Below are 22697 nucleotides of genomic sequence, written 5' to 3'. Positions count from 1 at the left end.
GTCCTCGGCAACACAGAAGAAAAGGGAGACTAAGACAATCAACAAATAGGTGATGTATATATGAGGATGTTTAGGTCTCCATGTATGAATTGGCTGAGAAAAACATGTCTATAAACAGCCAGTATCATTTTGAGTACGAATTTCTCATAACTTTTTATTACATGCATCCTGTAAAATGGCATGTTTTACAAAATTATGTTACAGTTTGATTATACGATCCAACTAACCTGAAGAAAGGCAGTCACCTCTCTTTGTTGATCTTTATTAACTAAGCTGTGCACCCAGCTTACTCCATGTGAATGCGCTTACAGAACTATATGATGCTTGTACAGTTTTGTGTGCTGCAGGAGGAAAGAAGAGAAAGACAGCCCTGAAATGACCCACACTCTGGGATGCTGAGATTCCGGGACTTTCCAGTCCAACTTTGTGTTTGATTCTCCCTCAATTACACTGAAGCTGCTTCATTTCAAGGCCTGCTTTCGGAACTTTTCCAGAATGTCCATCTTACTTATCCAGCCCTTCAGACTGTCATAGTCAAGATGTCAGCTAAGAGATGAACTTTCTCAGCACAGAGTGACTGGCAGGCAAATCCCAGCTACTTCTACTCCGACAAAGCCAACTCTTCCTAATTCCCCTTGGGCCCCAGGAGGGAATTCTTCACCCCAATTCAGCTGGAATCAGATGAGGAAGATTATCTTCCCAGTTCCTTATGTTGGGGTGGATGGTTCTGGTTATTCTAAGAACAGTGGATATGTTTTCTTTTAAGGGATACTATACAAATGTAGCTTTGGGCAGGGGGAACTAGAGAATTTAAACTCAGGGATTGCTACCTTTCCTTTCCTCTTTTCTATCCTTCTTAGTTAAAAAGAAAAGGGGGGGTGATATAGTAATACATAGAAGTTAGAGAAATAGACAAACAGGGATAGATTAGCAAACTTACTCTTAAACAAAATTTTACAGCTATATCTTACATTGATAGAAATGTTTGTAATTGATACAAAGTTGAAGCTGCAATCTTTTCATTGGTATAGAATGCATTTTACACAAATGCGAGGTTTTCATTGGTATACTTTCTTATTGATTTATAATTGAGATTAATATTGCTACTTTAACATTAGCATTGTGCCTCCACTATGCATCTAAGAATACAAGTCTTAGCTCCAGTCCTATAACTGCTATTATACATTATTTTTAGTTGATTAACCAGTACCAGCTAAAGACCAGATTGCAAAGTAATGGTTCTGAGTCAGTTTAGATGGGTTTTGGAAATACTTCGATTAGAGAGGGCCAACGGTAGTCTATGCTTAACAGTTCAGAAACGCCTATGTAGATAGGAAATCTTCAAGGGCGTCAGAAGTCCACAGAATAACCCGTTTATGGACATTTCTTCGTCTAGATCATTTGACTAGAGACCTGTCTGCCCCTGACAGGACCCCTTAGACTCAAAGAAGAAATTGAGCATCAATGGAGTTGCTCAAATCGTGGTGACACAGCCACTGAGCAAATTGCTTCAATTCATCTACAGACAAAACACTGTCCAGAAAAGGACAAATTATGCAGAATAGTCGACTGATAGTCTCTGCCAAGGCAGGGTGATCAGCCCTTGAAAATCTACATTACAAAGGTCTGTCAGCTGATCCTGGGCCAGAAGGCTGAAGACTGATGCTCCGACATATTAAGGAATAGGGGGACTGTCCAGGTGATCAGCAGTCTCTATAAATTGGCTAAGCTTGGAAGCCATGTTTTGTGCTTCCCATATTTTCAGGTAATATTAATCATTCTTGGATTTCTGATGTGGTTGGAGACTGGTAGTCTCATAGACAACCCAAGCGGTTTAGTATTGAGAAAGATGATAAATCTGTTAGGGTGGTTTTCAGGTGGCATAGGATCTGGAACCAGGATATAGTCAGGTATAGTTTTTAGTAGAGATGACATGGTTAATGAACAAAATTGATGCACTGGGTGATGAGTGTATTTTTGGTTTTATAAATTGCAGAATGGTAATAATACTCAGTTCATATATGTATAGGGAAAAGTTTTTTTAACTGGACAAAAAGGGGGAAATGTTCTGGTCTGCCTTGGAGTTCTCTCTGAATTAGTAAAATAAAGGCAAGAGCTCGAGATTTGGGCAGAGGGAGGAGTCGGGAGTGAGAGGGGAGGAGTCAGGAGAGGGGAGGAGTCAGGAGGGGGGAGTCAGAAGGGGGAGGAGTCAGGGAATAAAAAGGAAAGAAGTGAGGAGAGAGTTATCATGGGAGAAGTAGAAGCTGGAGACCAGGCAAATAAAAGGTGCAAGGGATGAGGGATTTGGGAGCTAGGAATAGGACAGTGTAGGGTGGATCTGCCCAATCTAGACGCTAGATTGTTTTCATATTAATTGAGTTGCGTTTTCTTTGTACTGGCCGATTCTGGTTGGAGAGGAAACTGCAACAAACTGCAACAGTTACATTAGGAAGGTTGAGAACCACTCTTCCTGACCCCTCTAAGATATGCCTATAGGCATGGACTGGAGGTATAATCCCTTTTATTCAATCAGGCAAATCCAGAAAAACCAAAACACCACCAAAAGGTTATGAAGGATAAACAGTCACTGCACCCACAGTGTCAGGACTGCTGACATCTTAGACAAACGATGTCAAAATGGAAATCACGCCACACCATGACCATCCCCCTAAATGAAAAGCAAAGGAGAAAAACCAGTTCCCTGGTTGTGGCACCAAGAAAAAACCCTTGTCAGAATTGTCAGCAAGGGTCAATGAGAAACTTCCAAAACAAAAGTATACACATAATCTTGGTGATGTAATAGAATAAACAGGAGAAAATCGAATAGGAACTCACTTTATTAAAACAAACAGAGTAGGAATTAAAGGCAAGTCTGGGCAAGATGAACAATGAAGTGGAGTTTAGAGCAGGCAGAAGTGACTGGGGAGATGGCTCACTACTTAGGAACACTGGATGCTCTTGCAGAGGATCAGGGATCAGAGGATCTGATGGACTCTGGTCAAAACACACACACACACACACACACACACACACACACACACACACACACACCCCATAGAGATAAATTAAAAAAAAATTAAAAAAAAGAAGGAGCCAGTTATGCCCCTTTAGTCCCAGCACTCAGAAGCAAGCTGATCTCTGTGAGTTCAAGGCCGACCTGGTTTATACAGTGAGTTTCAGGCAAGCCCTAACTACATAATGAAACCCAGTGTCAAAATAAAACAGAAAAGAGTTTTATATTTATGTCTGATAATGTAGGCAACAGAGAAACTATTTCTACAGAGAAAGAACTTATTGTTGAGATAATCAGTGGGCTGGAAGGAGACCCCAATTCTTTGTGTCACTACTCCATCACAGCCTCAGCAAGAAGCAAAAATGGGTACAGATAAAGGGAAGCAGGGTGATCATGAGTAAAGCTGTGGACACGCATCAGCCCATCAGCAACAGAAGCAGGCAGAAAACCAGCTGGGATGAGATGGCTTCACCAGCCAATGTCTCTGACTGACAGTCCCTAGTAGCACCAGGATGTTCTTTTCCTTCAAGTACCCTGGACTTTTCAGACACTCAGAAACCACAGAACAAAGTGTGGCAAAAGCCTAAGAAAGGATGTCTTGTGGGACATATTTGTTTATACAGGTTTCATGTAGCCCAGGCTGGCCTCAAACACACTATGCACCCGATGATGATTTTGAACTCCTGGTTCTACTCCTGGTAATGGGACTCTGGGCATGGACCACCACACCAGGCTGATGAGGTTCTGTAGGTGGAGCCCCGAGCTGTGTGAGAGCCAAGTGAGCACTCTGTCCACTGAGCTGCATCTCCACCCCTCGAGATGTGTTCTGTGAATACAACAAAACTAAAATAGACGTCTTCAATGAGAGACAACAGGAGTCTCCCAGTCCAGAAACATTAAATCACACATTCACAAGTAATACAGATGTCAAGAAATAATGAAACTATGTAACAGTAAGAAAAAAAGAAGAAGATAGGAAAAATACTATAAAATGTGTGAGACATAAGCGTGAAGGTGCTAAGAGGAAATTTTATTTACAACACTACTTCTCAGATTAGAAGCAAAGACCAGCAACATAATTTTGATCTACACTGAATATAAGAATATAATTAATTCAATGAAAAAATAATTGTTTAAATGAACCGCAAAACACTAAAAATAAGAAATTAACAACAACAACAACAAAAAGCCAAACAAACACAATTAGTTTTCTTTTTTAAAGCAAAGAATGGTATTTTTTCGTCTTGAGTAGTCCTAGATAGAAAAATATAAGGTCCATACTGTTTGGCGATTAAAAAAAAATTGCAATGTTTTAGAGTTTTCCAGAACACTGAACCTGGTACCATGGACAAAATTTAAAAAAATATATTCATCATTTAAACCCTTTTTTAATGACAGTGTTTATACTCAACTATTCTCTCCTATAATCAGTTTAATATCAGACAAGATTTCCAGGGTGGCCATATGGAGATTATGCAGTGTTGAAATGGAAGCTCAGCATTGTATTCCCAACACAGACTCTGGTTGAGAACATCATTGTTTTTCAAACTAGGAAACTAGCACAAGATCCAAGCCCAGTCTCCCGAGGCGTTGTCCCATCTTAGAGCCATTTCTTCAGACAGCACTTCCCATGTGTCATATTTTTCTGCAAATATCGAAGCAGACTTGTTTGCTGCACTGTTTGGTTTGCCGTGCTGCTTGGGAGATCCTGGACCATCAAACATGATGAAACTTCTCCCCCACACGCTCAAACTACAGCACTGGTATCAGTGTAGAGGAAATTGGAGAGACGGAAACCAAAAAGGAAAAAAAAACCTGTTGTTGTTTGGAGAAAAGTCATGTAAGTAGGCCAAGCTGACCTTGGACTTTCCATGTAGCCCAGGTTGGCCTTGGACTTACTATGTAGCCCAGGCTGGCCATGGACTTACTCTGTAGCCCAGGCTGGCCTTGATTTACGATGTAGCCCAGGCTGTCTTTGAACTTACTATGTAGCCCAGGCTGGATTTGAACTTGTGATCTTCACGAGTATTGAGAATATAGGTATGCACTACCACACTCAGCTTTGTATCTGTTATTATTAGTGACTCAGCTGTGGCCCCTCATTTCCCAGCCTCCCTCAACATCAACAACAGCATCCACAATCACCCACTAGGATAATCCCATCCTTTAACTCAGCTGTTAAGGTCAGACTTTACAGAACAGAGTGTCAGCAGGGTCCTCCTCCTTATTAGAACACATTTGTGTGGAGGGATTTGAGTGAATGTTTGAGTGAGCCAGTCATACATTAACCTGGTTCTGATATTATGACCAAGACGGAAAAAAAAAAGAAGAAAACAATAGTAAAGTAGATGGGTCCAACAGCGGGACTTGAACCTTAGCAGTTGATGAGATGGCTCACAGGTCTCAGGTAAATGATGGGTAGGCTTTGTGGCCCACACAGAATACCAGTCCAGGGAGGTAGAGATAGGGCAGATCCCCAGAGCAAAATAGCTGTCTAGACTAGTCATATTGGGGAACTCTTGGTTTGACTGAGAAATGCTGCTTCAATGAATAAGGTAGAAGAGAAAATGGATTAGTCCCTATATTATACACTGCACATGCACATATGTACACACAAACACACACACACACACACACACACACACACACACGAACAAAACAAAAAACCTTGGACTTAAGGCATTGCCTCCACTGTTGTAGCACATAGTAGGAGGTGGGGATCTAAATAAGTGTTCCTTTCCACCCCCACAAAGACCAACATACTTATGAACCCTCAGCCCTGGATCTGTACAATCTGCTGAGGACAACCAGATGATTAGTTTAGTCTCCTCGCTCTCTAACATGTTCTGGTGTTCTGTTTCAGGAATCCTGAGCTGGGGCTGAGCAGACTTGAGCCTCACTCCCAGTCTTGCATCCAAGACAACTTTCAGCTGCCATGTACTGATCCTTAGAATTCCCTGCCAAGGTACCCTGACTTGCATTTCTCACGAGTCTATGCCATGAATCCAGAGAAAGTGCGGCTGTCTTACTCTGCCATTTATTAGCTTAGAATATTGGGAAATTGGCTCGACTTTTAAACCTCACTTCCCTCATGTATAAATGAGCAGGCGAACAATTCCAGTTCATCAGATCTACATTAGGAGTGAGTTATAAAATCACATCAAAATGATTAGTACCAATGTGTTTTATGAATGATAAGCAGTATTATTTATATGATTTGTAACATTGGAAATTATTGTACCTGGAACGTAACGGTTTTCATTATCTTTGCACAGATGATGCGAGGAAAGCGTCTAGGATGCAGAAATGCTTCCTTTTTTGCTTTATTTCCAAGAAGCATTTCTTTCTGCTCCAATTATTTTTTTAAAACTTACTTTCCACTCCATCTCCCCTTAGGTGATTGGGTTAGAACAGGGTTTGGTGAGAGGGGTTATAAAACATGTTACAGAATATATCTACAAGATCAACTGTTGAGTTCAAATGGAGGCTCCCTCCATGGATAAGCCATGCTCCCCCTGAAGCTATTGATTTCTTTTTTTATTTTCATTGATTTCTTGTGATGGCTAGTCTAGGAGGAAAGAACCTCCCTCGAGGAGCTTCCTCCATCAGATTGGCCTTGACTATGTCCAGGTGGCATTTCCTTGACTGTTAACTGATGTTGAAGAGCCTGGTCTACTGTGGGCAGCACCGCCCTATGCGGGTGTGTCTGGACTCTGTAAAGGTAGTTGAATGTGAGCTTAGAAGCAAGGCAGTGAGCAGTCTCTGTAGTTCCTGTATCACAATCCTGTCTTGGTTTTCTTTGATGATGGGCTGAAACAGATAAGATGAAATTAAGATTTCCCTTCCCAAGCTGGCTCTGGTGAGTGTATTCATCAGAGCTACAGGAAACCAAAATTAAGCAAAAATCACAGTGCCAGATGTGGGATGTCTTCCTGAATGTTTCTGACCAGCGAGATCCCAAAAGCCCTCACAACTTTACAGGTTGTTGCTATTGTTCTTCGTAGTCCTCCAGAACTTGATGGTAAGTCCCTATTACTGAGGACACTGAATCCTTTGGGTCACAGGTCACAGAAGGGTCAATCTGAAGCTGAGGTGTAAGCATCCTCTATAATGGCAAGACATCATGGTTCAAGAAAGTGCTATGTAGGCTTCCAGGGGAGAAAATCATCTACAACCTTACTCGGTGGTGAACCATTCAAGCTAAAATGTCAGGCAAGTTGTGCTCCCAATGTGTTAGTTGCATTGCAGTCATGGGAGTAACCTGTGGCTTTCCAATCGCATACAAGGCATATTCCACACGAGGGAATACACACCAGGTTCTGTAAACTCGTCAAGAACCTATGGTTAGGGTGATAGGCCCTATGAAAGAACCTAATGCTAAATACATTGTCAAACTTCCTTCCAAACATCCATATTTGTATCTACAGATCAGCGTTGCACTCAGCTCTCATCAGACAGGAAGCCTCTGACTACCATGAGCAGAGACATACAGCTGGACAAAGTGCTGGGAATCAGTGGTGTTGGACTGTTCAGGTGGAAATAGGACATCTACGTCCTCTCCTCCACAGCTCAGAAAACATCATGAAAGAGTGGGTGGAAGGAATGTAAAAACCAGAAGATGGGGAAGTGGACAGCAAAAGGATATCTTTTAGATTGTACGTAGTCATTGAACTCTTAAACTGATGGCGGCTATGGTCATGGGCACAAGACTGGGCCCCTCAACACTTCATTACAGAAGGGAGAGGCCATGAAGACCCTCCCCCTCCCTTGGCAATAAACATTTATTGGAGGAGGGTTCTATCCTGCAAGCTTAGATTTTTCAAGACCTACTTTAGTAAGAGTTTTTAAAACCTTTAACCTTCCTCTAGCCCACCACCCACCAGAGGTAGTGGAAAGGAAAGGACAATAGCGCAAACAAAGGACGATGTGGACCTGCTTAGATATAGTTAACTGGGGCGATTTAAATCTTCATCATCAGGATATCAGTTCAGTTGACATGAATCAGCAGAGGTAGGTCGATCTACTTGCAAACACCATTCACGAATCACCAAGGACAGTTCAACCCAGAAGAAATTGCTGAGCTCTTCCAATTGGCCTGGGTTCGAGGAGGCAGCAAGAAGACACCGCATTGTCTCCACAAGAAGTTCTCTGGTGCTTTTCTCTCTACAAAGTCATGACAAACAATGGTCAGTGAAGATGGAAAGGTGAACCAATGCCACAGCATGGTCCATGAAGACCAGAGTCATTAAAGTCCATTGAGCATCAGCGAAGAGTGGCAAGGCAAGCCAATGCTGTGGTGTTGCCCACTGTTGTCCAGGGTTATACTCATACCCTTTCTAAACATCACATGCCCTTTTCATAGGCAGCGACCAGAAACACAATGTGTTTGTTCTCAGCAAAACATCCTCCCCTAAGACAGTTTCCAGAACTACATCCATGACACAGTTGAGTCTCCAAAGAAACCAGAAATGTCTGCTTCACGCCCCTCTTCATTCCTGTACCCGTAGATAAGATGTTCTGTCGAATTACTCTGTATTCATGTAATTAATTAAACTTAGGGATTACACGCAGAAAGGAGACATGAAATAGGAGGGGACTTATTCAGAATATCGGTGCCAGTTGGAGAGGGAATGGCGTGAGAGAAGGGGTTGACCGAGGGGATGACGGAGGAGGATGAGGGAGGAAGCAAGTGAGAACTGAAGGATGGGATGGGAGAATGAGGGAGGGGGATGAGGGAGGGGAATTGGGAAGGGAAATACAGAAAGGAAATGACTAAAACTCATTATATAAGTATATGAAATTGTTAAACAAAAAAATCAAAATCGTCTTTTTTTAAAAAAAATTAATGTTTCTCTTTAAAGAGGGTCAATCATTACAACTTACGGCTTATTTTGTTGGATCAATTTTGTCTTTAAGGCTTTTTTTTTTCCTTCGAGCAAATTGTCAGATGTGAAGTTTTATTTCGAGTCAGTGCCGTCCAGGATTCTGTGTGACTGAAAAATCAAGTCAGTAAACACTTTGTATTAATCGTCAAAATCCCAGTGAGTTCTCTCCAGTAATTTTCCTTTTATCACACTCCACCCACAGCCCTTCTCAAAATGCTGGCTGAATTAAGTACCTGCCTCTGAATGGGACACAAGTTCAAACCAGTGGAAGTGGGAAAAAGCAACTAAGAGCAAACAAAGTAACAAACAGCAAAACTTCTTCCGTCTGCATCTGGGATTCCATTTTATGGTTTTGGAGAGTCTACTACACCGAACAAAATGAAAGAGTAGAGTGTGATGTGGTGTTTTACTTCCTGAAGAAAGGCAGGCATAGCTGCAAATGGGGGGGGAGGCGGGGGTAGGCTGACAGGGCGGTGCCTCTCTTGATGATGTATGTAAACACCAAAGCTGAGAATGAAGAGAACCTCCAAGTGAAAACGGCGATGCCAAAATTTATGAACACAAGAGTGTTTGTATCACACTGACTGGACATTCACACAAATAAATCACACCGCACGACTAGTATGCGTGTTCACACACATCAAGTGGTGCTGTGTTTGGGGGGTTGTATAAACAATGATTGTGTGTGACTGGAGAGGTGACTTGGTAGTTGAGATCCGTTACTGCTCTTGCAGAGGACCTGAGTTCAGACCCTGGCACCAACATGGTGGCTCACAAGCATTGATCACTCTTGTTCAGTTCTGTGCCCTGCTCCTGTCTTTGTATATTTTGGATATTACCCACTATCAGATATAGGATTGGTAAAAATGTTTTCCCAATCTGTTGGTTGTAGTTTTGCCCTAATGACAGTGTCTTTTGCCTTACAGAATGTTGCTGTTTCATGAGGTCCTATTTGTCAATTCTTGATCTTAGAGCATAAGTCATGTGTGTTTTGTTCAGGAAATTTTCTCCAGTGCCCATGTGTTCAAGACTCTTTCCGAACTTTTCTTCTATCCGTTTCAGTGTTTCTGGTTTGATGTGTAGGTCCTTGATTCACTTGTACTTAAGCTTTGTACATGGTCATAAAAATGGGATAATTTGCATTCATCTACATGCTGACTTCCAGTTGAACCAGCACTATTTTTGGAAAATGCTATATTTCTTCATTTGGATGGTTTTATCTCCATTGCCAAATATCAAATGATGGGTGTGTGGGTTCATTTCGGGGTCTTCAATTCTATTCCACTGGTCTATCCATCTGTCTCTGTATGAATATCATGCAGTTTTTATCACTATTGCTCTGTAATTCTGCTTGAGTTCAGGGGTGATGATTCCCCCAGAAGTTCTTTTATTGTTGAGGATAGTTTAGCTATCCTGGCTTTTTCTTATTCCAAATGAATTTGCAAATTGCTCTTTCTATCTCTGTTAAAGAAGTGAGTAGGAATTTTGATGGATATTGCATTGAATGTGTACATTGCTTTTGGCAAAATGGTCATCTTTAGTATATTAATCCTGTCAATCCATGAACATGGAAGCTCTTTCTATCTTCTGAGATCGTCCTCAAATTCTTTCTTCAGATACTTGATCTTCTTGTCATACAGATCATTCACCTGCTTGGTTAATCTCACACCAAGATATTTTATATTATTTGGGAATATTGTGAAGTGTGTGGTTTCATTATTTTCTTTCTCAGCCTGTTTATCCATTGAGGAGAGGGAAGCTCCTGGTATGTTTGAGGTAATTTCATACCCTGACACTTTGCTGAAGTTTTTTATCAGGTTAAGAAGTTCTCTGGTGGAACTTTTGGGGTCACTTAAGTATATACTATCATATCATCTGCAAATGGTAATATTTTGATATCTTCCCTTCCAATTTGAATCCCTTTTGACCTCCTTTTGCTGTCTGCTTCCTCTGGCTATGACATTGAGTCCCATATTGAATACGTAGGGAGAGAGTTGGGCAGCCTTGTCTCGTCTCTGATTTTAGTGGGATTGCTTCAAGTTTCTTTCCATTTAATTTGATGGTAGATACATGTTTGCTGTATATTTCTTACACTATGTTTTGATATGAGCCTTCAATTCATGATTTTTCCAGGACTTTTATCCCCAAGGGTTGTTGAATTTTGTCAAATGCTTTCTCACCATCTAATGAAATGACCTTGTGCTCCTTATCTTTGAGTTTGGTTACATGATGGATTTCATTTTTGAATTTTCCTATATTAAACCATCCTTCCATCCCTGGGTTCAAGTCTACTTGATCATGACGGATGACTTTTTTGATGTGTTCTTAGATTCCGTATGCAAGAATTTTATTGTTTATTTTTTCATCAATATTCATAAGGGAAGTTGGTCTGAAGTTCTCTTTCTGTGCTGAGTCTTTGTGTGGGTTAGGTATAAGAGTAATTGTGGATTCATATAAGGAATGCGCTAGTGCTCCGTCTCTCCAATTTTGTGGAAGAGTTTTGACAATATTAGTGTGAGGCCTTCTTAGAAGGTCTGATAGAATTCTGCACAAAACCCTTCTCGACCTGGACTCTGTTTGGTAGGGAGTCTTTTAATATCTGCTTCTATTTCCCTAGGAGTTATGGGGTTGTTTAAATAGTTTATTTGTTCCTGATTTAACTTTGCTTCCTTGTATCTCTCTACAAAATTATCCATTTCCTTCAGATTTTGCAGTTTTGTTGAATATAGGCTATTATAGTACAAGCTGATGATTTTTTTTAATTTCTTCAGATTCTGTTGTTATGTCTCCCTTTTCATTTCTGATTTTTGTAATTTGGATACAGTCTCTCTGACCTCTGGTTAGTTTGGCTAAGGATTTATCTATCTTATTGTTTTACTGGAAGAAACAGCTCCTGGTTTTGTTGATTCTTTGTATCGTCCTTTTCATTTCTACTTCGTTGATTTCAGCTCTGAGTTTGATAATTTCCTGCGTTCTACCCCCCTTTGGTTTACTTAGTTCTTTTTGTTCTAGAGCTTTTACATGTGCTATCAAGCTCCTGACATATGCTCTCTCCTGTTTCTTTTCCCAAGCACTCAGATCTATAAGTTTTCCTCTTAGCTCTGCTTTCATTGTGTCACATATGTTTGGGAATGTTGTATCTACATTTTCATTAAGTTCTAAGAAGTCTTTAATTTCTTTATTTCTTCCTTCACCAATTTGTCATGGAGTAAAGCATTTTTCAACTTCCACATATACGTGAGTTTTCTGTCATTATTGTTATTGTTGAAGACCAGTCTTAGTGTGTGGTGATCTGATAGAATTCATGGGATTATTTCCATCTTCCTGTATCTGTTAAGGTCTGTTGAGGGATCAATTATGTCATCAATTTTGAAGAAGGTTCCCGAGATCAGGAGAAGAATGTATATCTTTATTTTTTAGAATGGAATGTTCTATAAATATCTGCTAAATCCATTTGGTTCATAACTTCTATTGCTTTCTCTACATCTCAGTTTAATTTCTGTTTCCAATATCTCTCCTGTGATGAGGGTGGGGTGTTGAAATCTCCTACTATTATCATGTCAGGTGCAATGTGTGCTTTTAGCTTTAGTAAGGTTTCTTTTATGAAACCTCAGGATTTCTGGTGACTCATTTTTATTGCACAAATTCAAATGTAAATATAACATTCTGGTTCTTGGGTTGATGATATTCTGGAAATTTAACTGGGAGAGGCAAGGCCTCACTCTCTAACTAGAGAGCTACCTATACAAATACAGAAACTACAAATGAAAACAAAATTGCTTTAAAAAAATTTCAAATTTAAAATATAGTCATTTTCTATGCTGACTGTGGGAAGGTTGTTTATTTGCTTTTGTTTGTTTGTTTGTTTTAATTTACTGTGGAGAAATATTTACAGTAGGCCAAATAAGTGTGAAATGCATCACAATAGAATCCTATGCATTCCAGCATTTTTTCTACAAAGCAGAGTCCACTGAATGGTCAAGTATGTACAACAGACCTCATGCTTCATAATTTTCAGAGATTTAAGTCTACCCTATGTTCTCTATACTTAGATTTTTATAACTTTTGCATGTATGGGTCAGATCTAATCTGATAGATCTAATATGCTGATATACCTGACTATGTCCCCTGACCCCATGAGAAAACTATGTATTGTTTACCTTTTTGTTGTTGTTGTTGTTGTTGTTGTTGTTGTTGTTGTTTGGGGAGCTGTGTTTTTCATTATCCCCAATAGAAAATTACTCTAGTGATCAATTAGTGAATAGATACAAAAATTTTGTATTACGGTGAGAAATTCCCAAAAATAGAGTGTACACAAAGGTAAATCTAAAATGTTTGTGTGTAGACATGAACACATGCTCATGACCCACGTAGCTGACAAGCAATCCACACACAATCAACTTAAGTGATTTGGGAAATTAACTTATTCACACAGAAGAAAACTCATGGGGAATACATTTTTTTCTTAGCCGTGTTTATAAGTGACCAAATGGTGAAGCAGGATGTAAACAAATACTGTTATCCTTGATTGTTGTTTATACTAACATTTTAATTCATGTACAATCTCTATGTGCTCTTTCTCTATTGGGTTTCTCTGTGTCTCTGTCTCTGCATGAATATATAGGCACACATGTGTATGTGGCATACCAGTGTGTGTGTTTGTGTGTGTGTGTGTGTTTGTGTGTGTGTGTGTGTGCATGTGGGTGTGTGTCCTATATGGTATTTATGAACATAGGTAACATGTTTATTTATTTATAATTTGGAAATACTGAAACCCACATTTGATTTGCGGATCAACCATGTGCTGATCTACTCATATACCTTGACATTTCATTATATCAAGAGAATAGAGAGAGAGCCTAAGAGGCTGGTGATGTCTCCTTCTCTGCTCTTGTCAGGAAAAAGTGGTGTATCTTTTGCCAAGAAAACCCAAACTTCAGGAAAGACATATACTCCCCACAAAACAGGAAAGGTTATGTAATTTGAAGGGAAAATATATCAGACTGGGAGAAAAATGAGTTTTCCACATTCCAATATTTGAGGGACATGAGACTGAACTTCAGAAGATATAATGGGAAGGGACAGGCAGAATCCCCAAGGATCCAAAGTAAGCTAAACCCTGGAGCTTCTCATTACACGAGAGCTCATGGATTGGTGAGGAAGGTGAACATAATGATAAGAACTTTGCAGTCCATACTCAGTCTCCATATCAGGCTACAATGTGAACAAGATGAGAAGGAGTCACCACCACAGAGCTAACAGCTACTTTAGCAGTCACAGTGTAAAAAACAGAGTGTAACTATAGACAGAAGAGAAGGATGATATCTGAAAACAGACAAGGCTGTGCTGGAACTGAACAGTTTTCCATATAAGTAAGCAAGCAAGCACTCAGCAGGTGCCATATGCAAACGTGAGCAAAGAGGAATGAACTGTGTAGATACTATGTGTACAGAAATACAGGTTGTTTGGTGGAATTCTAAGCTGTTGAGATGAAAGGATAGGAAGGAATTTCTATCAAGCAAGGCACCATGTCTTGCTGTCAGAATACTCACATTCAAGAGACTGAGGGAGAGAAATTAGGAATTTCAGGTTAGCCTGGACTACATATCCAGACAATACATCTTTTATTCTTGTTTTCTTTATTCAAATCAATAGTCTGATTGATAGAATATCATGAACAATACTAAGAAAACTGACATTTAATGCCTACACAGTGATACTCCTACTAAGAAAACATGTTCTGTAAAGAGACAGTAATTATTAAGTTACAAATGCCAGCTGTCATATTGAAGGTTCTGGCATGAAGGTGTCTGGTGTTGTTTGGTTGATCCTTCTTCACTTTCATGGCTCACTGTACACATCTTAAAAATCTTCTCTGACGACCTCGTTACTGTGCAGACATCGACATGTGCCTTGCATTTAAGTCTATGTATTAAAACCAGTAATCATTTATTTATCAAATGATTATTTGATTTTACTTAATCTTCAAAAATATTGAGTCTTGAGGAAATGATACCTTTATTGTGTGGGTTTGAATATTCATAATAGCAATCAGAGGATAATCGGGGCCCAACACACACACAGGGTGGTTGGAGAGACTATACCTGTGTCATCAGGAAAGCATAGAGATGAGTGCATTGATCAGTTTTTCTGCATAACATTGATGACTAGTTAATGATAAGAATGGGTAAAAATCGAGATACACTCAAGGTTCTCTTTTCCTTAATTTGAATGACTGCTTATACAGCATGTGAAACTGAACTTAAACCCAAGGTAAACCTTCTGCCTGAGCTTCATTAGATCCAGGACTACATGTTTCCACCTTCTATTGTAAGTATTTGTACACTTGGCTCAATGCTTAGCACACTTTGAAAAATCCCCTGGTGTTAAGAGAGAAAGTATTAGCTATGAAATTATGTGAGAAAAAATCTTTTCTAAGCTTTGATTTTTGTGACTGCAGACAAAGACTTTGACTCTGATGTAACTGAGCCTCTAAAATACTAAAAAAATAATATCTCTCATCTGCAAAAATCCTACTAATGGCCTACTGCTCTGTGTTTCTGGAGATGAGTGTCGAGTGTGTCAATTGCTCTTTGTGGCAGGAAAAGGGCTTGTCTGTCAAATGCTTTGCAATTGCCAAGAAATGTGAGGTCCCTGGAGAATGATCCCTCTGTTCACCCTCACTCTGCTCTCATGGCCTTTGCTATCTGCACCCGTCCATCTCTACACACCCCCATGCACTTCTTTCTGGGGAACTTATGTATCCTGGAAATTGGTCACACTGGCTCTGTCATACCCAAGATATGGAGAGCCGTGTAAGTGAGATCTGAGGAGTCTCTCAGGAGGGATGTGCCCCACAGATTTTGTTCTTCAGATGTTCATATGTGCTTGAAAATCTGTCACGGAAGACTGTATTTTTATCATACTCTAATCCAGAGAGACCATACAAAAAAGTATATTATTCCTTCTGCAGTATTGGTTGAAATTAATTCACATCACACGTTTGTATGTGAGGCTGAAATTAATGTTTTATATAGATAAAAGCATTATCCTTGCCTTAGTAATTTGTTTTGTTTTGTTTTGTTTTTTAATTTAGAAAATGGCTGAGTATTCTTCAGTTCCACACCTCAACTGAAGTGACTATTCCTCAGACTGTATACATAGAGGACATCTGAGTACTAGTTGACATTTATAGTCGGGGCGTCTCCCCATGGATCTCTTTGGGTCTGAATAAGCATGTATAGACTTATTTCAGTTAAAGGAATCTTGTAGTATCAAAACATTACAGGATCCGTCTGCTGTAAATATTTTCTTTTACACAGGAGAAGGAAGGTGTATCAAAGGCTGTGTATCAAAGGTTGTAGACATTACACCATTAATAGAAGATAATATATCAAGAAGAATTCTGTAGGGCTACACAGATTGATCTCAGTATCCCCACACAATTCTAAGACAGGACGGACAAGAAATCACTTCACGTGCAAACTTAAAATAATCGGATGCTATGGTATGTGGAGTGTTAATAGATAAAGAAAAACCACCTAAAAAGCACATGCATATATACCAGATGCTATTCAAAAATTATTCAGAGGCAGTTTGCAACCAACATTAAGCACAAAGAGATTGATTCCCCACTTCACAGATTCTGATCAGAAACAGTGAGTATTAAGAAATCTATATTAGAACTCACTTGTGTATCACATGTCTGTATAACTAGGTAGTCACAGCAAACATGACATTCAGAAAGCAAAGCTAGAACTTGTCAACAGTGGAGGAAGTGCATGTAGCGGATGAGGTTTGGGCATGAAACTCAAAAGTCCAAAATACCACTTAGATTTGAGTTTTGAGGACAATAAATACTTAATGAGTTTTGGGACAAAATTTCAATCGAAAGACTCCAAAAATTATTTGTCAATCAGACACACACAAACACACATACACACACACACACACACACATAGACACACAAACACACACACACATACACAAAAAAATGCATAAGCCACAAATAACTGACTTCCTCTGTGCTGTGTGTGGCACGCTGGATTTATGCAAGATATGAAATGTATTCTCCACAAGTAAGTGAAACCCAAACTCAAGGAAAAATTTAGAATTCCTCCTCCTTTCTTGAGAAAGCGTTCTGTGCATGAGCAATGCTTACATTTTAAAGTTTAAGAGGGCTGACTTGAAAACAGTAACTACTGAATCCACGTTAAAACAGCATCTCAGAGATGTGTAGTGATTCAATTTTGATTTTATGTAACTGTAGCTGCTCAGTTCTCATGATTGTAGTATTAAACCAGGTCATTTCTAGACATAACTCTGTAGGGAAAGTAAGAGCTTGGATAATTCTTCAAGTTGAAAAACCTAAGAAAGCGTATTGGTAACAGCTTAATTCAAAATGGAGAAACGTGTGCTTGGGTAAGTTCTGGTACCTAAGACTGAGCAGCTGGTTCAAAGCCAAGGAAACCATTGCATGTAAACAAGCACTACTGGGTACAGAACCTGTTACTAACATGAAGAAAGCTACGGGCTTCAGGAAATATGCATGAGGAAGACTTTGAATGGTAGAAATTATATACAATAAATTTAGTGGTACACATTGAGAGGATGAATTTTTAAATGTTTATCTCCTTAGGAGTGTAAACATTTGAGCTAAGTAAATGCTGTATCCTAGTTAGGAAAGGGAAGTGAGTTTCCATTCAGACATTGGAATTCCCGTCATGCCGAACATGAACTTGGGAGGGTTTCAAGAAATGTTGAAGCACATCAAGAGCTTCTGAGCACCCAGAAGGAGTCTGAGAGGATTAATTTTTTCTTGTTATGAGGGATTTTCAAGTTTATTATTGGAAATCAGTCAAGAGAATTTCAAAGTCTAGAAACCAAATTCTGTACACGTCTCCTATTAGCTTTGGAAGACCGTGACCTGTAAAGGCCCCAAAATGGCACAGCTAGATTCACCTTTTAAAATGCATTACAATTGGTGACTGACTGCCTTTCCACCATGTTCCCAAGGCCAGCCGCAGGGTACGACTGTGGTGCTCAACCTTCAGCAAGAGAATTCTGCTTAGCTTAATTACTCTGTTTTGTTTTTGTTTTGAGTTTTGTTTGCTTCAGGTATTAGTACTGTTGGTTTGGTTGGAAGTTTTGTTATTCATTCTTTATTAATTTTTGTTCTTTTGGTGAATTTGCAGTTCTGTTAATGTCATGCACATTACATTATGATTGTATCATTTAAGCCCTTTTTGAAAAAAATTAATATACATTTTTCAGAATAAAATGTGTTTTTCAACTCAAAAGAAACAGGTTTTTTCTTGTGTAGTGTTGCATCCTGTAATCCCAGAAACCATATGCAGAGATAGATGACTGAAATTTGCAGGGTCTTGGGATTCACAATTGTTCCCAGCAAGCCAGAGGTACACATGTGGATTGGCCTTTCGATGTGTCTAGTGTGGCCTACTCTGTATGCCAATTTCATGATGAAAAAGGTATCCATACTGTATCCTTGTCGTCATATATTTAGCTACTCCTAAAATATAGTACTTTAAGATTGATCTCATAGAACAAGTTAATGAGAAAATCAACAGTATTGCTCTAATGATTCTCAGGAAATGAAAACACTCACCAACGGATTATAAATGAAAATCAGGAAAATCAGACCCAATCTGTCTCTGCTTTCATGAAATATCATCTCAGTCGAAACCACATAGAAGAGAAAATAAATTCCATGTTTTTAGAAATATTTTTATACTTAGCTTTTATGTTGTTGGCCTTGAATATGTATTTGGTTTTATTTGGGATAGTTGTTTGGTTCAGAATTTGATCATTACAATTATTATTGCTATTATTTCTATTATACATAAGTGTTTCACTTGATGTAAGTGCTATGTACCACATACATGCAATTCACAGCATGGTTCAGGAGTGGGAACTGCAAGACCCAATCTGGGAAGATGCTCCTGTTCATCGAGCCCACCTTCCAGTGTTGCAAAAATACCCAAGAAATCCTCAATCAACTCCCTTTGAAATATGGTCTTCTGGGATTTGAAGACATCACAGCCACTAACAACACCAATTAAATTCAAGATTACGTACAACAGCTCACTGGAGTGAGAACAGTTCCCTGGGTCATCATAGGTAAAGAAAAACTGCATAGGTAGACGCAGTGATCTAATTTCCCTCCAACAGAATGGGGAGCTGATGACGTGGCTGAAGCAGATTGGAGATCTGCAGGTATGAAAGGGGTGGCAGGAAAAACCCAAGCTGACAGCAGACATTCAGTCATGCTGAGGCCAGTGCACCTGAGAGATGATGTGCATCATGGAGGGGGACAGTATTTTCTTATGATTGGGAATTTCTACAAATTGGCTTTTATTCTATTCCTCAGTGCTAAAATCTGATGCTGTTTGCATGAAACCATGGGGGAGGGAAGCTTAACAGATCACACAGGATTGAGTATCCATTCTTCATGTGCTGACATGTCTCTACCTCTAAGCCCATTTTTAACAATCCAGTGCATCTAAATCTCCAGTGAATCAGTTACTGTTTTTCTACCATGCTGTTCTGCTGAAGTCATTTTGCAGAAGTCCACTTCCTAATGATTATTAAAACAATGAATGTTGTGAAGTTTTTTATGATCTACACACTGGCCTTTCCCTCCCTCAAGCATGTACTTCTGCATTTACAGCTCTCAGCCAGTGTTCTCAACCTTTCCCTACCACAACCCACAGACGTTGACACTTGTATGAGGATGCTGTCTGAAAAGCAGATGAAGAGCTTTAGCATTGTTGTTCCTCACTGTAGCAATATTAACATAGACAGCAGACCATTTGATGAATTCAGCTCTGTTCACAAACTGGTTAATTGCAAGAAAATCCCAAACAGTTATGAGTTGATTCTAGTCAGAGTCCCAGAAAAGTCAAATATGAAATGCAAACTTTCAGAGCTCTCCTTCAAAGACTGCCTATGAAAGAAGCTGCTTGCAAAACACTGTCCTAAAATATTTACTCCATTCACATTTTACATTTTGCTTTGATGTCTTGCAATGTCGTTTATTAATCATGGAACTGCAGGTCTCTTCTCTGGTCTCCAGTGAGAAGGAGTCATTCCTAAAAAAGATGTATCTGCAGATGACTAAAAAAATAAAAATAACGAATAGATCTTGATTAAAGTTCTGGGATAAAGATGAAACATCCTACACCAAAAATCAGATTAAAAGTAGATTTTATATATATATATATATATATATATATATATATAGTGTGTGTGTTTTATTTTTTTTTTTTTTTTGGTGAGTGTGTGTGTGTGTGAGTGTATGTGTGTGTATGTGTGTGTGTGTGTTTTGTTTTTGTTTTTGTTTTTGTTTTGTGTGTGTGTGATTTGGTTGCCTCATTCCGGATGGTATTTATAGTTTCATTCATTTGTTATGAATTTCACGATGTCATGGTATTTGATTACTGAGGGGTTCTCCATTACATAGATGAACCACATTTTCTGTACCCATTTCTGTGGTCAAATCATCTGGGTTCTTCCTAGCTTCTGACTATCATGAATACAGCTGCTATAAACAGAGTACAACGTGTGTCCTAATTTTATGTTGGGGCATCATTTGGGAATATGCCCAGGAGTGGGTTAGCTACGTCCTCAGCATATACTATGTCCAATGTTCTGAGGAAAGCCCAGAGTAATTTCCAGAATATTGTACCTCATTTCGATCCCACCAATAATGGAGGAGTCTTCCTCTTTCTCCACATGGTGACCAGCATCTGCTGTTAACTGAATGTTTGATCTTAGCCGTTCTGCCTGGTGTATCCTTTGATTTGCATTACCCTGATGAATAATGACGTTGAACATTTCTTTATGTATTTCCCAGCCATTCAAAAAATTCTGATGAAAATTATTTGTTTAGATCTGTACCCCATTTTTAATAGGGTCATTTGACTTTCTGGAGTATAACTTCTTGAGTTCTTTGTACATATTGAATATTAATTCTCTTTCAGATATTGGATGGCAAAGATCTTTTTTCAAGATATTAGTTGCCAGTTTGTCATAATGACAGTGTTCCTTGCCTTACAGACACTTTGCATTTTTACAAGGTCCAATCTGTCAACTCTTCATCGTAAAGCATAAGGCACTGATTTGGGGTTCTGTTCAAGAAATTTTCCATAGTCATCACGTGTTCAAGCTTTTCCCCACTTTTTCTTCTATTGGTTTGTGTATATCTCTTTTTTCTGGATGCCCTTAATCCACTTGGACTTCAGCTTTGTACAGCGTGATAAGAATGGATGGATTTACATTAATTTACACGCTGACATTTAGATGAACCAACACAGGTGTTTACTTGCCTGTCTCTGTACCAATACCATATAATTTTTATCACTATTGCTGAGTATTCACCTTGAGATTAGGGATGTTGATTTCCACAGAATGCCTTTTATTTTGAGAATAGTTTCCACTTCTTTGTTTTTTCTTTTGTTTTTTTTCTTATTCTAAATGTATGAAAAATTTTGTTGAAATTTTCTTGGGGATTGCATTGAATCTGTACATTGCTTTTGGCAAAGGGCCATTTTTGCTATTTCAATACTGCCAATCCATGACCATGAAAGGTATTTCCACCTTCTGAGATTTTCTTCTTTTAGAGAAAGTAAGTTCTTTTCATACGGCGCTTTCCCTTGCCTGGCTTGAGTTACATGGAGGTATTTTTTGTTGTTTGTGATTATTGTGAAGAGTGTCATCTCCATAATTTCTTTCTTGGTCTGTTCATTCATGGAAGGTTACTGATCTGTTTGAGTTAATTCTATATCCAAGACTTTGCTGAAGCTGTTAATCACGTGCAGTAGTTCTCTGATGGAAATTATGGAGTCACTTAGGTATACTATCATATCACCTGCAAATAGTGATATATTGGCCTCTTCCTTTAATATTTGTATCCCTTTGTCCTCCTTTTGTTGTCTGATTGGTCAGGCTAGCACATTGAGTACTATATTGAATAAGTAGGGAGAGATTGAATAGCCTTGTCCAGTCCCTGATTTTAGAGGGAGAACTTCAAGATTCTCTTCATTTAGTTAGACTTTTGGCTACTGTTTGCTGTACATGACTTTACTGTTGTGAGTATGGGCCTTGAATTCCTATCATTGTAAGACTTTGGCTATGAAGGGGTGTTTTATTTTGTCAAATGCTTTCACAGCATCTAATGAGATGAAAATGTAATACTTTCTTTCAGTTTGTTTATCTAGTGGGTTATGTTGATGCAATTCCATATTGAACTATCCTTGCATTCCTGTCCTGAAGTCTCCTTGATAGTGATGGATGATCATTTTGATGTGTTAATGGATTTGGTTTCCAATGATTTTATTGACTATTTTTTGTCAATATTCATAAGTGATATTGGCCTGAATTCACTTTCTTTATTGGGTCTTTGTGTGCTTTAGGTATAAGCATAACTGTGGCATCATCGATGGAATTGGGCAGTGTTCCTCTGTTTGTATTTTGTGGAATATTTTGGACAATAGTGGTATTTGATTCTAGGAAGTGCGGATAGAATTTTCCTCTAAAATCATCTGTTCCTGGGGTCTTTTCCAAGTTAGGAGCCTTTTAATACTTGTTTCTAATTTTTTAGGATTCATGGTACAGTTTAGATATTTTATCTGATCCTGTCTAAACTTTGGTAAAATTGATCATTTGATCCAGATTTTCTACTTTTCTTGAATATAAATTTCAGTAATACTACCGATTATTCAGTAATATTACCGAAGATGTTTTGAATTTCTGCAGATTCTGTTGTATTGTTTCCCTCTCAT

The 22697-nt window shown here is 38.9% G+C and overlaps 1 pseudogene; it reads left to right on the top strand.

Annotated features, from left to right (window-relative positions):
* The first annotated feature begins 18797 nt into the window (after positions 1 to 18797).
* On the top strand, positions 18798 to 19137 carry LOC134478809 (glutaredoxin-1-like; annotated as a pseudogene).
* Positions 19138 to 22697: the final 3560 nt, after the last annotated feature.

Source organism: Rattus norvegicus, chromosome Y, assembly GCF_036323735.1.
Source record: "Rattus norvegicus strain BN/NHsdMcwi chromosome Y, GRCr8, whole genome shotgun sequence".
NCBI lineage: Eukaryota > Metazoa > Chordata > Mammalia > Rodentia > Muridae > Rattus > Rattus norvegicus.
This window is presented reverse-complemented; position numbering and strand designations above follow the sequence as displayed.